Source organism: Vicugna pacos, chromosome 30, assembly GCF_048564905.1.
Source record: "Vicugna pacos chromosome 30, VicPac4, whole genome shotgun sequence".
In the NCBI taxonomy this organism is placed as follows: Eukaryota; Metazoa; Chordata; class Mammalia; order Artiodactyla; family Camelidae; genus Vicugna; species Vicugna pacos.
Window position 1 is genome coordinate 26294959 of NC_133016.1, and position 19017 is coordinate 26313975.

The 19017-nt window shown below is 41.7% G+C and overlaps 1 protein-coding gene across 6 annotated transcripts in view; it reads right to left on the reverse strand.

Annotated features, from left to right (window-relative positions):
• The window catches only part of LOC140690317 (trafficking protein particle complex subunit 9-like), a 103785-nt gene that overhangs the window by 62317 nt on the left and 22451 nt on the right, over window positions 1-19017 (reverse strand). The window contains exons 1-2 of one of the 6 annotated variants that reach the window (XR_012065558.1): window positions 16398-16459; window positions 15685-15868 (exon numbers count right to left, since the gene is read on the reverse strand). The exons of 2 other annotated variants lie outside the window; for them this stretch is intronic. The gene's annotated coding sequence lies outside the window, so the exon portion shown is untranslated. Of the gene's footprint in view, window positions 1-15671; window positions 15869-16397; window positions 16460-18346; window positions 18533-19017 lie in introns of those variants that run through there. 3 more of the 6 variants (XR_012065546.1, XR_012065549.1, XR_012065557.1) reach the window with 3 other exon arrangements.

Sequence of the window (19017 nt, forward strand, 5' to 3'; positions counted from 1 at the left end):
TGGAATGGGAGAAAATATTTGCAATAAATGAAACTGCTAGGGGCTTAATTCCCAGAATATGTAAGCAGCTTTTACAGTTAATATGAAAAAAAACAAACAAACAATTCAAAAATTGGCAGAAGTCCTAAAGAAACATTTCTCCAATGAAGACGTACAAATGGCCAGTAGCCACATGAAAAAATGTTCAATATCATTATCAGAGAAATGCAAATCAAAACTGCAATCAAGTATCACCTCTCACCAGTCAGAATAGCCATCATTCAGAAGTTCACTGACAATAAATACTGGAGAGGCTGCGGAGAATTGGGAACACTCCTACACTGTGGAGGGAATTCATTTTGGTGGAGCCATTGTGGAAAAGTGTATAGATGTTCCTCTAAAGACAAAAAATTGACCTCCCATATGAACTAGCAATGCCACTCCTGGGCATATATCCAGAAGGAACCCTAATTGAAAAAGACACCTACACCCCAATGTTCACAGCAGCACTCTTTACAATAGCAAGACATGGAAACAACCGAAATGTCCACTGAGAGATGACTGGATAAAAAGGTTGTAGCATATTTGTCCAATAGACTACTATTCAGCCATAAAATAATAATAAAATAATGCAATTTGTAGCAACATCAATGGACGTGGAGAATGTCATTCTAAGTGAAGTAAGCTATAAAGAGAAAGGAAAATACCATATGAGATTGCTCACAGGTGGAATCTAAAAAAAAAAAGAAAGAAACAAAAAGATAAACTTATCTACAGAACAGAAACAGACACAGAGTCATAGAAACCAAACTATGGTTACCAGAGGGGAGAGGGTGTGGGAAGGAATAAATTGGGAGTTCAAGATTTGCAGATACTGAGTATGTAACAAATAAACAGCAAGTTTATACTGTATAGCACAGGAGAATATATTTAATATCTCATAGTATCTTGTGTTTAAAAACAGTATGAAAATGAATACAGGTATGTTCCTAATTAACTGAAATGTTGTGCTGCACACAAGAAACTGACACAAAATTATAAACTGACTAGACTTCAATGAAAATATTTTTAAATAGACCAAAAACGAAAAAAAGGAAAATGATATTATCAAACAAAAAGAATAAAGTACTAATTCAGGCTACAATATGGATGAACCTTGAAACTTTATGCTAAAAAGCCAGACACAAAAAGTCAAATAGTGCCCTTTAAGGTGAACTGTATTTAAGGTTTTATTTTACTACTCCTTTAAATTTTCTGGTGGTTTGAAATCTATCAATATCAAAATAAGATGTATTATGCATTAAAAACTTAAAACGCTTCCTCACAGGAGGGCTTTTATTATTAAATTCAGAAATGCATATAAAGCTCTTGGAAAAACACTTTGCACGTCCACACACAGTGACTGCTGTCACTGCCACTCAGAGGGTGGTGCCAGCACTGATGAGAGCTGCCTCCACTCGCTCCCCTGCAGAAAGGAGTGAAGGCCTGAGCTCTGACAGGCAGGGTGAGCGTGAACCTGGGTCAGACACAGCCACGTCCCAGACTCTGCATTACCCAACTTTCTTACACAAACTGCAACATGTAATGTAAACACGCTAGAGGGATGTATCTTACAACCCAGGGAATACAGACAATGTTTTACAGTAACTATAAATGGAGCATCTATTGTACACCTGAAACTAATATCATATTTTAAATCAGCTATATCTTTCTAAAAAATTAAAAAATATTTCTAAAATGTTATCACTTTAATATTCAATTCGGTTTTTAAGTAACTACTAAATAGTTTAGAATGTATAAAAGCATTTAATTGTGCTCTTTGTTTACATATTTATTCACATTCAGCCTCTTGCTAAACAGAATTTAAACAATTCTTTTAAAAACAGCTTAACAACCTTAACAACAAAAAGGCAAACCTGAGAATGAAGAGAAAATGGAGATTCAATACTTAAATGAAACCAGGGGGAGATAAACTCATAAAAATGGATTCCATGAAGTCAGAGCAAGTGTTTAAGGCTGACTAGAAATTCAGCTGTAGGATTCTTGGCAGCTAAACCAAAAAGAAAAGATGATGGGGCGGGTGGTAGAGCGTGTGCTTAGCGTGCACGGGGTCCTGGGTTCAAGCACCAGGGCTTCCACTAACAGATAAATACGTCTAATGACCTGCCCAATAAAAGATCACCAAAGAAAAGAAAAAGAGAAATTTCTTTCCCAAAAAACCCTGATATTAAATTTGGATTAAATACTTAAAAAAAGCAAAAAAGAAAAATAGAAAAGATAAGTGACACTGTGAAGGAAAACCACAGCTGGTCTAACAAGCTAAGTCACAAATCTAAGTGTGATAAGTGTCGGTTTACTGATCTAAGTTTTGCTGAGCTACCTGGTAAACCTGAAGTTTAGTGTCAGTTTAATGGGCTAATAAGCTAACACGTAAATCCAAGGACAACAATTGTCAGTAACGGGATCTGTTCCAAATTGATAAGCTTCAGTGTACTGATTCCTTGCTTTTTGTTGTTTGAGCCTTATTGGCAAATAGTCCCATACTTGTAATTAACCGTATAAAACATCATGTGCACATCTTGGAGGGGCTCAGAGCTTTGGAAAAGAAGCCCCTCAGAGCCCGCCAACGTAATAAATCTCAATACTCCAACCCTCTGAGTGATTCTTGTTTCTTGGCTGGCCTGTTGTTTCCATAACAACACAAGGGATAATGCCCGTGGGATAAATCTGCAGTGGCTGCTGGCAGGTCCCCATGTCTCACGTGGGAAAATCTGAAACATCCTTCTCAACACTCAGAGTCATCATAAGCCCACCCCAAACCTGCAGCCTTTAAATGCAGGAGCACAGGTAGGGCCCGACCTTTGCTGTCTCTGTGTCATCACAGTGAGACAGGATGGAAGGGGGAAGAGCACAGCCATTCAAGGAAGGCCACTGCAATTAACATAGAAATGGTGAAGGATTCAACCCCCAATAGGTCTTGAGGCTCAGGATGAAGAGATTTAACTTCTAGCAGATCTTGAGATTCAGTAAACACCCATTGTAATAGTAATGTGGTGAATAACATGCCCCAGGCACCATGGCAGTCCCAATGATAGCCACAAAAGGTCAAAGGGTGGGAAATGCCCAACTCCTTGGAAACCCCAGCCCCTTGCCCTAAGGCTGGTCCTTCTACTTATTAGCATATGAAACCACCAAGCCCAAGAAAACAAGCAACACAGCGCCACCTCGCGGTCACCACTCTTTCCCTCTCTGGTGAAGGCCCACACTCTGTCTGTGAAGTGTGTACCTACTTCTAATCTGAGCATCAAACCCCCACACCTCGTGAAGTTTCTCTTGCCTATCAATGTATCTCTCTGAATAAATATACCTTTACTCAACACTGGCTTGCTCTTGAATTCTTTACTGCATGAAGTCAAGGAACAAAATCTGGTGGGGCACATCCCAGGGACTCAACAAAAGCCTGGGACACAGCCCTTCTCATGCCCAACGTTTTTTTATTCTTCTATCAACAGGACTGGTCTGTGAAGGGAGGTCTGAGACACCAGCTAAGGGACAGAAGCAGCCTCCAGGGCTTCAGCTTGCAGGCAGCCTCTCCCCCAGCATGGGTCTTGGGGTCTGCCCGGTTCTCTGTGTTTCTCTGTTGTGCTGACTCCCCAGCCAGACAGCGTACTCCTTAGCCTGTCCCCACAAAACCCTTCTCTCCAAAATACAAGCACATCATGTCACAATCCTCTTGTTCAACCAGGAAATGTTCAGCCCACTTTTTTCCTCCCCAATAAAGTACCCAACTGTCCTCCCTCCCATCACATCAGTTCTTTTTTTGTGAGAACTCTGCACTCGCCACACCCCATCCTGAACACAGGTGTCTTGCTGGCTGTGACCGAGATGTTTCTTTCTCACATAGCCTGCGTCCTTTCTCTTTCCCCTTATTACCTTAAAAAAGCCGTTCCTGAGTCACCCACCCCACTGATTCTGAACACACAAAGTGCTGTGGTTGCAGTCACTATGTGCATACCTCCCAGGTTTTGGCTAGTTTTCCATCGCAAGATCTTCATTAAGGAGCTGCATCAAGAAGTTTAAAGAGGCTATTCTTACATCTGAGTGGAGGGGCCTGCAAAAAATTTACATGGCTTTGAAGAGAGAGTTAACCAGGGACAGAGAAGTCACGGGTCCTAGTCAAAAGTTTCATGAGGCAAAATGTTCTCCCAAGGCTCAGAGTGGCTTCTGAACATGGAGTCGGCAGGAAGGAGGTGACAGGCAGTGATTAGGGTGGGTGATACAGGGTACGCTCCCCCAGCCGGGAAAGAATAGGTATTTTTCTAGTTTTCCAAACAATTTCTTACTGCCTTTTTTCCCTTATTACCACATACCATTTCCTACGAATTAAGCATATCAATGTAAGTCATTTGGGGCAATTGGGAGAAGCTACACGATGCCATTCACAGGGCCGGGACATGACAGCCACACCAGTCTAGGTTGAAAGACCAGTGGGAATATTTCCATGGTAATCACGGGCATGCAGCAAACTCCCCAGCTTCAATGACCTCCTCTCAAAGTTGGCGCCAATAAAGCTACCAGTCAAAATGCGTGACGATTATGGCCAACATCTGTTTATTAGTTAAGTGCCCGTGAGAGCTGTCGCTTAATGGGGAATGAGTACGATCAATGAGGCCCTGTCTACCTGGCCACACGCGCCCTGCCTTCCTGCCTTGGTGCAGCAGCAGAGTTTGTTAAGCTGAGATGAACGCCCCCAGAGCAGCCCGACGGGAAAGCTCCCAGCTCTGCACGGCGAGACGTGTTCCATTCCTTCTCAGAGCTGATCACAGTTTGCTGTCGTCTGTTTTTATGTTTATCCCTTTTGTAACTGCCTCTCCTCCGGAGATTTTGCTCAAGCAGCACGGGGCCAGTTGTGTCTTGCGGCCTGCCTGATATTTTGGGCAGGGAAACAGCCGAGCCCACATCTGGCTCTGGTGCTGAACGGAGAAGGCACAAGTTCCAGGGGCCCATGCTGAACCGAGGCCCCTGCACCCAAAATTATGGTCTGACTTTGGGCAAATTACAGTCTTTTTTACCCTGAGATTCCTCATCTGTCTATGAAAATAACTGCCCATGGAACACAGAGTTACAAGTATTAAAGGAAATCACCAAATTCACAACCTAGCCAAGGGGCTACCAGTGCATCCTAAACAGACACATGCTGCCTTTATGGCTCTGACACACGCCAAGCTTGATGGCCGCACAAAGTGTAAACTGCTAAGTGCCAGTGTGTTAAGTGTTTCATGTGTGCTATAATACCCTTTAGAACTTACAACAATCCCAGAAAGTAACGAATATTATCATGCCCATTTCACAGATTCACCAACAGGTTAAGAGTGGTTACATTCTAGTCCAAGGTGCTATGGTGAGGTAATGGCGATTTCAACGTGAATATGGCCCCAGGCCTGGGCTCCATCTCTGTCCCATCCACCTGACCACTTGTCTATGAAATCCACCTGTCCAATACCCAAGTTTGAAACCGGCCAGCTCTTAAATGCAATGTGTGCCACCGTTTGTCTATGTTCCTTAATTACCATAAACTGTTCTCAGAAAGCACTTCAGAAAGGAAAGTTGGACTCACGTCCCTGCCCACAAAGAAGAGGAATTCTGCCTTGCCTTCTCCTGTAACGTGCAGAAACCCTTCCCATTCACCACCGAATCCTTTTGTATGCTTCCTCCGTGTTCATGTTTGCACACGGCTTATTAAAGTAGAAGTTACCTGCAGTAATTCCAACTCGGTTCCTTTCCAAGGTTCCAGATTATCCATAATCAGGGTAATATCATAATTTTCTGTGAACGAAAATACTACAATGTGAATGAAAATACTGCAACCATGTAACTAAACAAAGAATGCTGAAAACAAGTCATCAGCGACTGCTGCCGCACCCCAGTGAAAACAGGCCTGCAGCCACTCACAACGGTGCCCTCTGAGCAGACTCAGAATAAGAAAGGACAGATTACTGGCCCTAGATAGCTAGGTGCTTGTCTAAAGAATATATTCAGTGAGCCCAAATGTTGGCTTCCTCCCATATATTGAAAAGCACTAAATTCTTGAACGTGAGATACCTGGCTTTCTTTAGATAACAAGCAATGTTTTATTGTTCTAACTACCTGGTCTTTGTTGTAAAGCTCCTATATAATCCTAGCTTCTCCCCTACTCTTGGGAGCAGTCCCTCAGAATGTTCCGAGAGGCGGTCATCCTGGCTCGAGTCCTCCTGACAAATAAAACATAACTCTTAACATTCAGGCTGCACGTTTATTTCAGTCAAGTCCCAAAATAGACACAACTCATCAATTCTGTAATGGGACACACTGGATCAGGAACCAAAAGAGTGTAGTAGTCCCGAAGAACTACGGCTCCCTCTTTCTTCCTGTCATTATACAATCCCACCAGAACTCATTACTATGCTGTCTGCTCCTCTGGCAACCAAACTCATAGAAGAGTGAACTCAGCAGAGCACCATGCTGGGGAGAACCCCCCGCAGCAGCACTGCAGGCTGCCTGCCCTCCCGCACGCTCTGCCGACCGCTAGTGCCCTCCGTGGAGACCAGGTCAAAAGAGCTGTTCCCAAAAACTGCAAAGTCCCACATATTAAATAAAAACATTTTATATTATACGATATGTTACGTATATACCCATCTGTGAAAACAGCTTTGCCAGAAGCCCAAACCTTCAATATTAATATGCAAAGGCAAACCCGGTCCCCAAGGGAAAACAAGTCTTAAGACGACACTAAGGCCTCCAAAGTCCACTCCACGACAATGAACCAAGCTGCCTGCAGGTCTGCAGCTGCAGGAGGCTACATGTCTGCTTTTAAAGCAGCCCCTTCCTGCCCTCGTGTGCTACAATGCCCTTTTATGCCCTCCCATCGCAGGGCAAGAGCAGCTGCTGCAGAAACTTGCAGGGGCCTCAGAGCCAGGGATTATGCCCAGGTCACACTGCAAACCTACTGCCCGCCTCACAGACCCCAGCCAGCAGGTCACCTGGAAGTCACAGCAAGTGCCCCAATCCAGAAGTCTCTTCATTTGCCAGCACAACTGATCACTGGTCTCCAACCTTCGTCAGTTTTGCACAAAACAGCACCTTCTACTGTGAAGTGGGTGGTTTTCGCTTCTGTGCCCCATCCTTACTGGAAACGTTAAGGGAAACCAAAAGGCCTCTTTCAACCCTTTTCTGATAACACCCTCCCACCCACAATACTCATATGCTCAAGAGTTTGGATCCACGTGATTTTGTTTCCCTTATGCTAAGGGGCTCAAAACACTGCGGGATTCTTTCTCCTTTGAGTGTATTAGCACTCAGTTTCTTGGCTTTAATCTGTTTTTGTCTCTCTCTTCAGTGTCCCTAGCAGTTGCCACCTCTTACTCCCTTCAGCAGCCTCCCTCCCAACATCTATTCTAGGGAATCAGCTGTGATGAGGGGCCCGGGGGCAGTCACAGAAGATGCAACTAAGGCACAGAGAGGCTACATAATTTGCCCAAGAAATCACCTTGAGCCACCAACAGAGTGTGTCACGTCCCTCTATTTAACAGTTATGCTAAGCAAGTTAACTTTTTGTAGATTATGTTTATAAACAGAAGAGAAATCAAAATACATACAAGGACACACATCAACTCTAAGATGTTCATTAACTCCACTGTTTTGTTTCAATTTATTTTATTTCTATTAAAAAATTGAGAACCCCTGCAGCCTATATAGCAAAATGTTACTGGGTTTTAAATCCAGAATATAGAGGGGTTATGTCATTACTCATTCTTATATGTATGTTCAGAAGACAAAATGATTTGAAAGTCTCTCTCCCCGCCCCCTACTCACTACTGGCTCTCACCAGAGCTCCCAGATCACACATCTAATACCTTTTCACTTTACCCACAGCTGAACTCATCAGTTTTCCCCCAGAACTCCCTCTGCAGCTTTCCGTCCTCAGAACACAGCAGGACCATTATTTAACTCATTAATCCACCCAGAAACCTGGGCCTTACTCCATCCTACCTTCACAGACAGCATTGATCCTTTCATTTTAACCATCAAAACATGCCTTCAATCTGTTCGCTTTTACCCACTGACTGTGCTACCACTCAAGTGGAAGCCACCAACACTGCGCACCTGGACTCATGAGTCTCCCAAGTGGCCCCACAGCCACTCTTCCCTACTTTAGACAAATGGGATTGTGTCACTCCCGCGCTTTTTGGACTCTTCAGACCCAATTTTCTTAGAAGAAACTTCAATTTCTTCACCTGGTGAAGGTCTTTGCCATGAAACTGTCAGCTCAGGGAGGGCAGGACCCGCCCTCTCCCCTTGGCCCCGCCCTCTGGCAGAGCTTCAGCTTGGGAGGACCTGCTGAGCTAAATCAGCCTGTATTATAAACCTGGTCTTGAGTTCTTAGCAAACAACTTCACTTATCCATACAAATCCAACGTAGATTAGAAAGATTTTAGATGTTGAGCTAGACAATTGATTTGGGGATTTTGCACTGGCAACCTGCAAGTATATGTTCTAATGATTGTGTCTTGTTAAAAGCACACACAGATTAAAGGAGTATTTGTGGAATGTCTTCGGAGTAAAAGGGACTGTACTTTTACAGATTTTATGTTTTATTACATGAACAACCAGGACAGGGTCACAAATGGAACCGCCTCACAAGTGACAGAAGACAGGTGAGACGCATATAGCAACAGGTCACAAAGATGGTAAGAGCAAAGTTGTTTATCCAACCCCCGAAAAAATTCCTCCAAGAACAGAAAACTCACAATTTTGAAAATAAAATTCTATCATCTAAAGAAAGAAAATAAATAATCCTCTTCATCAGGGTTTCTAGATCTGACTGCAGAGTTATTAGCAGGCCATACTGAATCCTAGCACAGAAAAATCAGATGGACTAGTGGTGAGTAAGTTCCAGGAAAACGGCAGTAATTCCTCCACTTGAAAGAGGACACACACTCACTTCTTGAAGGTGACTGTAAACCGCATTCTGCAGAAATTCAGAAGATTCAGACACTGCTTCTACATGGTGATGACACGGAAGGACGGCTTGGATGCATGCTTCTAACTGAGTCACCGGCATTCTTACACAGCAGGGTGAAACGGAGGCCCTCAGCCAAGAGCACAGATGTTCCTGTCATGTATCCCAGATCGTGCCTCGGGGACTCAGTGTGCTGTAGCAGTGCGGCCCCAGGCGAGGACCCGCAGCGTGGTCCACGCAAGCAGGAGGGGCACTGTGCTTGAGAAATCCCATCCCCGATGGGGGCAAGACGGGCTGGCGGGGTTGTGTGAACCTATAAATGCTCATAGAAATAAACCTGCATACATTCACGTGATAAAATTAACTGTAGCAGGCTATTTAACAAAATTTCAATTATCAGTGTTAATTTTACCATTCCTTTCCTCTTGTCCCCTGCACTCTGAGACAGGCTTAGGCTCTCTCACACATGCAGCTCTGATGCAATAGTTCTGAATTTATTTTATTTTGCTACAAGTGTTTTCACTCCCAGTGTCGCTGTGACTGTCGTCTCTTAACACAGTCAGATGTCTTCCTGGATCTCTCCCTGTGTTCCTTGCTCCTGCTTCTCAGATCCTGAGATAAAGAACAGGTGAAGGCATATGACTGGGAATGTCAATGTGGACTTGATCAAAGTCTTCAGTGACTCGCTAGGTGAGTGCTGCCCACCCCTTACCTTCGATTCTCAAGGTTCTGCCCAGGGTGACATCCAGACAGGAGAGATTCCTGGGTCCAATTGAGAGCTGTGTGGCTTGGGTGCGGGGAAAGGTGCAGGAGCTGGTTCCGTAGACGGTCACTTCCATTTCTCTGCTACTCTCTCTCCCGAGGCCCCGCTGCCAAGCCCCCAGGCTCCCTGATCTTCTGTCTTTCTCTTCTACTCTAATTCAAGCCCTTTTCCTCTTCCTTTATTCCCTGATTATCCCCAGCTGGAGTGATTTTCCCATCACAGATTCTGAAAAATTTTCCTGCAGCTGAAAAACAGGTCTCCAGAGGTCAATGCCCATATGGTGGTTCCTGAAGAGAGCCCCTGTTTAGGGGGACCCTCACCAACACTCACGGGGCATCAGACATGTTGCAGGGTCGAGCACCCCAACAAGAGTTTGCTGTGACCCCAAAGCACGCACAGCATCCCTGCTCACTAAAGTGTAGTTTTAGTCCTTTATTAAGAAGCAAAAATAAAAAAATTGCTCATGTTTCTTACTAAAATTATTTATGAGGTAGAAAAAGTAATTCTAATAGAAAAGAACAAATTTCACTCCATGTTAGATGTGTTCGTCTGACTTTAAGCCTGTACCTTGTTTTCTAGGCTCAGACTTGCTGTTTCTGCACCTTTTGTAAAAGAATGTTGCCTTTAGCCTGAAATACCCAGGAGGGCCTATTCTCCGGGCTCTGATCTTTAAGGATATTAGCTCTTCTACACTTATGTACAGATGGCAAGTTGCAAAAAAATTCTTTTTTTTGGAGCTTTTACAGGGGCACCATAATTTGACCCACATGAACAGCTGCAGGAACAAAGGGTTTCAAATAGAAACAATTCGTACAGCAAGAAGTTTGCAACAACCAGCCACATCCCCGCCGCTTTTTAGTATAAAAGGAGACTGAATTCTGCCTTGGGGAAGAGAGTTCTACTGGATATCAATATGCCATTTTCTGGGTCTGCCGTCTTTTCAAATAAAGTCACTATTCCTTACTCCAACATCTCATCTCCCGATTTATTGGCCTGTCATGCAGCAAGCAGAACGAGTTTGGACTTGGTAACAAAGTGACTGCATTAGAGGTAGTATGTCTCCACTGTTTCCTCATTTCCAGAATGTCACAACTTATCAGTTTTATATGCTGTTTAACAACACGAACAAAAAACCTATTATACGGAACTGATTCCAAGAAATAAAATTATTTCTACTCCTTCAAACATTTTCTTCTTTTTATTTTGTTTTGTTATGCTTATTGAAAAGAAAATAAAAGTCAAATCATTTTATTTCACGTATTTTTTAAAGCTACATATTGTAAGTACTACAAAGATATTTAAATTGCAATAAAAATTGTTCATATATTAGTATAAAGATATATACACAATCAATGCAGATTAGGAAAGGAGTAGATATTTACTAAAAATCCACTGCACATCCAGTCCTTTACAAGCATATCCTGGAATATAAGCTCTATTACCCCGGAGTCCCCCACCCCCATTCTCACTGCGGAGTCCCTTAGTAATCAACTACCAAGGCACCAGCATAGAACCATGCAATCACTATTTTAGGTATAAATGAGAGTATTAGCTCATTCAATTCTGAAACAGAAACCTTAAAATAAATACTGAACTTATTTACAGATAAACAAATTTGGACACAAAAAAGTACAGTTTCTCCCCCAAGACACAAAGATAATAATTGGTAAAGGCAAGATTTGAACTAATCTGCCTGATTCTAAAAGCTAAGGTGGAAATCCCCTTTGACTTTGGAGGTAAAGCAGCACAACCTATCACCCTATCATTGTTCAGATCTAACTTTAGACAGCCTGAGACAGCACCTCATTCCTATGGAACTCGAGGGCAAACAATAACAATAAGGATTTTATATTCAGTATTTTCTTAAGTCTCAATTATATAAAGTGTCAGCAGATCAGCAGAAAACTCTGGGAAATATGAGTGGGTCCAGAGCTTTTTGCTGATAAGAAACTCATTCTATCAGGACAGAGTGACCTTCCCATGTGAGGCCTCATGTACATAAACTAAAGGCAGCTGAGCAATGAAAACTAGCAAGAACATGGAACTCAAGCAAGAAGGATGCCTGCCATCCCCTGCCCAGTTGCCTCTTCACCCACGTGGACAAGATGGCAGAAGATCCAGGTTCTTGTCCAAGTGACAACATAATGGATTCTCACCCATGAAATGTTATGACTCTATGCTGTCTTAAGTCCGTTCCAACTAAAATATGATAACACCAATATCTCAGCAGAATGTCTATGTCTCCACTTTCTCTCTTCTATTAGGAGACTATATCTATGGCTACAAAGCCGAAATTCAATTAAAAACACCATGCACGAAGCCTGGTGAAAGTCTGTGTAAGAGACATTGTTCTCACGCTCAGTGAGTGAAAACTCAGAAAAAGTGGTCCTTCTCCCTCTGCAAGTGGGAGGTAGCCTGATTGTGTGTGTGTGTGTGTGTGTGTGTGCACACGTGTGTGTGTGTAAATCAAATACAACGTATTCTGGGATGTGCACAGATTTTTTTTTATGTTACTATTATTTCGTGAGAATGAGCCTACCTTTAAATTAATTTGAATCTATTATTCTGAGAGAGTCTCAGGCTCTTTTGGTGGAGGATGGGAAAGAGGAAAGGAAAGGAGGAAAGAAGTAAATGAAGCAAAGCTGTAAGAGTACTGCTAGGGAAAGGCAAGACATTATTTTTGTTCCTACTTGCATCACACACAAATTATGGACTGGCTTTCCCCCATGTCTTGTCAAGCACTGAGTTGCAGAAGAACAGGCAACAGCCCTTTTCTCACTGAGCTTGTGACTGTACGTGACATCTTATAGACACAAATTATTTAACCTGATCAAACACTCTAGCAGCAGGCTGTAATTCTCCTACTTTGAGAGACAAGGAAACAGGAAGTGAAAGAGGGTATATAGCTTGACCAAAGTCAGAGGACAAGTAAACTAAAGAGGATGAATTCAAACTCAGATCTGAATGCAGAGTCTGAACTTCCCACTCCGAGGGCTGGAAAATCCTTAACACACAGGGTCCCCAGCTCCTCTGCATTGTTCCTGGCACCAAGCATTTCCCATGGCGATGGTCTCCAGTTCTCAGACACAGTGCTCTGTGCAGCCAATAACCTCCATTCGACCTTGATCATCTACCTGCCACGCCCACCAGGCTTCACCATACAGGCAGGAAAGCTGGCTTTCAAGTGCATACAAAGCCACCCCTGGTCTAACCTGGACTCTTCAGCAGCTTTTCCAGCATAAAGGCAGCCATGAAAGTGCTCACAGTGTGTACATGAGCCACACTACCTCTCTCCATCTCTCTCCCCACCTATACTACTTAGCTATGACCATTTTGAGAATCTTGGAAACAAATTTTTAAAAACAGAAAAGAAAGGATTCTGTATCGAGTACTTAATACTTACAATTTTAAATGAGAAGTTACAAAGTGAGTATTTACAAACCGAATCTGCCTTCCTAGGTGTCAGTTTTAACAGTTAAAAAATATAATAGCAAAAATTTCTCACTTAAAAAATTAACAAAAACATCAACAATAATCTGGAATAAACTCAAAAACAATGCCCATGTTGTATATGGAGGAAGTACAGGACTGTACTGAGGGGTAAAGTAAGAAGTGTGAAAGTAGAGACATCAACCTTTGTATGGAGGAAAACAGTTTTGTAAAGATGTACGTTCTCCTAAAGATAATTCAAAATTACTAAAAAATCCCATGACAACACTTATCCTTTTTTTTAACTTGAAAAAATTATATTAGAATTCTTCAGGAAAAATGAAGTCATAATACTAGCAAAGCAAAATAGGGATCGAAAAGCAAATCAAAAAATTTGCACTGTCAGATATTAAATAAATTTTTACAATATGTAAGATATAGTGCTAGTGTAGGAAAGTAAGATTGACAGAAATAAATCATGAGCTCAAAAAGAGACTCTAGTGTACATAAGTATTTTTACAGGTGGGATTTCAAATTAAAGAGCAAAGTAGGAATTCAATAATTGTCTTGGGACAATCACAGAATCCCCTTGAAAAAACAAATTCTATTCCGGTCAAAATGACCGCAAGAAAAATTACAGAAAATGATGTAAATATTAGAAAGTACTAATAAGAGCAAATACAACTCTTTGCTCATATCAATTTAGCTTCTCCTCACTATGACAAGCACTATTATCATCTCCATCTTAGAGATTAAGAAAACCTACAGAAGAAATTTATATCATTATAAGAAAGCATTTCTAAGAATAATATCAAGAATAAAACCGAAAAAGAAGACATTTACTATCTAAAGTTTATTTTGGGCCATAACAAAAATGAACCTATTGAACAAAATGAAAGGCAAGAAATGACAAGTAAAAGCTCTCTGATACATGTTGATGAAGACAAGGGGCTAATGTTCATAATATACATAGAGCTGTCACAAAGCAACAAGAAGCTCCCTCACTTAAATATTTGCAAAGGACAAAAGGGATCATTCACTTTTTAAAAGTCAGATGGCTAATGAGTGAAAAATGCTCAATACCACACTGGTCATAAAGTGCAAACTAAAATAATGAAAATCATTTTGCTCATCATATTGGCAAATATTTTTAAAAGATATTCTAGCTAGTGTCCATCTTTGAGACAACAAACTGTGAGCGATCTTTTGGAGGACGACATGTCAATGGATATGTAAACCCTGGAAAACGTGTGTACACACAGGCTGAACTTCACTTTTAGGAATCGTTTCATTTACAAAAAGAATCAGTTCAAATAGATGTACTCATCAGAGAATTTACACAGCACTGTTTAAATTGGTGGGAAGAAAAGCTGAAGTGGAATCATACCCAGGGATAGAGAATTGGTTACATAAGTTATTCTACATCTTTTCATTCCCCACAGGAGAAGGAAGTTCTAGATTCACTTGAAAGGAGCCTGTGATTTATGTAGTTGTCACATCCAAGGACTAAATTTCCAGAAACCTTAACTAAAGGAATACTTATACAAGATCACAGGAATGTTTGTACAAGAAGGATGCCAGTCAGACACCCTTTCTGACAGTGGAAAATGGAGAAAACTTAAGTGTCCACCATCAAGACAATGATGCGGTAAATCACGGTGAGCTGTGGCCACTAAAGTTCCGGTGTTTCGGCGTGGTCCAAGGCCTTGTCCACAGTTCTCTCCCACGAAATGTGTCCTTACACAAGAGACCAAACCTGCACATCAGGAGACCACTCTACTCTATCTGAAAGGACCGGGTGAGTCTGGAGGGAGAGGACGTCTGTGATATATACCTGAGTGAATAAACCGAGCTGCAGAAAACATATAGTATGGCCTTATTTTTCAATAAAGCATATATACACACACATATACATAGATTTCTCATATACGTTTATGTATGTGTATATATATATGACATAGGCATAAAGGTCATGAAATATATACTCCACATTGTCAGCAGTTTTTACTCTCAGGAAAAAAGGGGAAGGAAGTAGGGGACTTTCGGTACCACCACAGTTCTCTTTTCAGTATTTCAGTTAAGTTTACTTGGAATTTAAAAGTTTACTTAAGTCCAAAGTAAAATGGACGAGGACTCCACAAGACAGAATGCTATAATGGTCATTAAAAATCATGCCAGCGGAGATAGAATACTGTAAAAAAAATTGTCATAAGCTGAATGGAAAATGGAGGTCTCCACACAGCAAACAGGCACACAGTGCTTGCTGGTTTTTATGACAGAGGTAATACACACTGATGAAAAGAACAGAAAATAGATTTTAAAGTGTTAATTATTATCTCTGAATACTGGGAACAGGATAGACCCTTTTGACCCTTTTTTCAGTATTTTATATTAAATACACATTATTTTTCATCTGAAAAATGCATTTTTAGATGTCTAGTAACACACATTGGAAAAAATACATGAGTACTTACAGAAACAAATAACTAGGAGACACTGAAGCACCGTCACACAGTGCAGAATGGGTGATCCTGAATAACACCGCGCAGTTACATAAGGACCCAAAAATTGAAAGCACCCGCTGTAACAGGGCGCGTCCCCCTTCCATTTGTCAGTTGTGTCTTCAGGGCTGAGGCAGTTCTGAGCACGGCCAGTGTCAGTGCTGGTGTCTGGATGGATGCCACTGGAGGTGAAGGCACCTGCAAGCCGAGAGGAAGAACAGAAATCATCCTCTGCTTTTTCTGTCTTGTTTCCTTTCTCTTTTAAAGAGAGGCGGAAATAAGATAAACTGAATCTTCCCTACTGAAATTTCAGTATTGAAACAGTTTTTATATTGTTCACAACTTATATTCTGCCTATAACTGTCTTTTCAACAAAGCATTATATTTATTAAATGTTAATTAACTCAGTTAATTAACTACCTGTTGAAACCTATTAAAGAACATGAAATGCACTACGTGAAAGCACCACACCTGCAGTGACTACCACAGCTGTTTTGACGGCAGTGCAGTCAGCCCCCACCATCACGTGGCCCTGAGCTCCTGATGCTGGGAAGAGAGCACGCTGCTTCCTCAGGCGGAGAGAAACGCTAAAAGTATTTTCTGAAATCTACAGCACTGACAAAACATAACTGCTTAATCCCAGGCTCCTTTGAGGCTGTCATTTTCTGTTTCTGGCCAACACCCGTCAATGAGCAGAACCACCCCATTCCCGAGTCATGGGACTCACGTGGGCAGCAGTTTTGGAGAAATTTCCAGGTATAGAATGTAAACCAACTATACATAAAACTTTGAAAAAGAAAAGATGCAATACTCAGATTTTGGAAGACACTCAATATATTCTCCTAAGCCTTAGTAGTTGGAAAGTCTGGGCTTCTCCTAAGCCACTTATTTATTTCACAGACAGTAAGCATCTCCCACAAACCCTGTTTCCCTGTGTCTGCTGGGAGCCTCAGGCATATTGATGCTGCCTATCTTAAAAGGCACAAGGCAGAGGCGTGTGTCTCACGCCTGCAAATCTCACACAGGCTCAACTGCAAGCCTCACTGTCTGAAATTGGCCCCATTTTCTCACCTGTTTATTTGGTATCTGTTCTTCTGTAAGCTGCCTGAAATGCTTCTTGGAACAAGTCAGAAGAATGAGTGGGTAGAGAAATGGACAGATGGACAGGTGAGAGATGGGCAGACAAACAGGGAGACTCCAAGAGAAGGGGAGCAAACAAAATTTCCTATGCAAAACCCTCTTCTAGTCAGGGAAGAAAACCACCACAAAGAAGTGTGAAGAGGCAGGTGGCTTAGGACTGTTTCCTGGATTCCATGAAATGTCACACCAAGAGATGAGAGGGTAGAAGTATAAATAATAAAAGAAAAAAAGCATGCATGTTTGAAAAATATATCTACATTATGTACTTTCTAAAGAATAGATTCAAATCAGCAAGGCCCAATAACCCAATTCTTGGGTATTTACAGAAGTGAGAATCCCATCTCCAATCCACAAGGCATCCCTTCGGAGCACTGAGAGTCTACACGGTGTGGTCATAAAGGCATCACCGCAAAAGCTGTGCTATCCTGCACTTACGAGGAACGAGCAGGTGTGCTCGGGCTGCCCACTCATGCCATTTACACCCCACAGCACCTCTACGGGGTAGGGATGCCTAGCGAACCCCATCTCTGCAGGACAGTAAACAAGTCCAAGAGGGGCTAAGCCGATCTACCATTTCTCCATCTCACAGGACTTGTCACTCCAGAGCAGGAATCAAACTCGGACCCACGTTTGTAACCACAGTACTACCGTAATTTATGTGCTTTTTGTGTGTATAATACATTTGTTTCTGGCATGAAAGGATATTTAATAAATGATCGGTTGTCTTGTCTATCTCATTAGCACACAATCTTTATATTTTTGAATTGTACCCTTCCCCTGGAGAAATGAACGGAAAGAGCGGTGGTCAGAATGAGGTGGGGCTCCATTCTTTATCTGTTACCTCATCTCATCCAAGTCCCCAACCAGGGAGAAGGAGCAAAGGTTTTCTTCATCTTTTAATGAGAGGGCTCCAGTGATGGTGACTTACTCAACTCCAAAACCGAGTCTGTGGGAAGGGCACATGCAGCAACGAGAGCAGTATCACCTGTAGGAAGGCGAAAAGAGCTCAGGGGATGACTCAATGGGTCAGCCTGATTTAATTTCAATCGATAATACAATAACACACTCTAAAAAATCTAGCATGCAATGGATTTGCTCTTTCTTGACATCTAGCAAGTTTTCACAGCCCACATGTAACATTATCATGAACTAGTGAAAGGATGAGTCCACAGACAAGAAAAATCAATGCCACAGGCACGCTGAAACCCAGGCTGGAAGAAAGGAAGTGAAAGGGCATAGTTAAGAAGAGAGGAAAGTCTGGGAAAAAGACATCATCACAAGGACTCTCAAGCATCATCCAGCAATCATATAATCATTCTTTCAAGAGAGAGTTACTTAGGTCCTATTTTGTGCGAGATTTTACAAAGGGCAAAGAGAGACCGCAGCGTCCATGGTGGCAGCAAGTTGCGGGGCTATAATACAATTCTAATCCTGGTACCTTGCACACCTGTCCTCAGTATAAAGGCAAAAAATAAATAAAATAATACTATGTAAACCATACACATTGCTGAAAAAAATTAAAGAATACCTAAATACCTGGAAAGACACACCACGCAGATTCCTGGATCAGATGACAGCATTCTTGGGATGGCAGTGCTCTCCAGAGCGATGCATACATACAACGTGGTCTCGATCACAATCCCAGCGGGCTCCTCTGCAGTAACTGACTAGCTGCTGCTACAATTCATATGGGAATTCGAGGGTCTCAGTAACCAAAACGTACTTGAAAGAGAAGTACAACGTGAGAGGACTTGTAATTCTCAATTTCAAACCTTACATGTGTATCTCCAAGTGAGATTAGAGGCCATTTTTAAGTTATTATTTTGTTTATCCTTATTTTCTAAATTCTGTACAACAAATATACCTGTTAGAATAAGAAAAATAAAAAGTAAGTTATCTTTTAAAACATGAACACCGATTCATTCATTGGGAAAAAATTATTTTAACTCTAAAGAAGTAAACAAATATCTAGTGAAAAAGGACTACTTAAAAACAAGTGTGCATTTACAATTTTCATAAATTGAAAACTGAAAAGCACAAACACATCAAGTTTCTAGGGAGACTGGTGAAACATATTAACAATTATTTTAAAAATTCTTATTGAAAAATGAAAACTCAAGAAAGGGAAATTCGTGATTTACAGCCAGCTGCAAACACATGGAGAGCAAAGGCCTAGAAATCACAGTTCCTTTAACTCTGCTACTAAC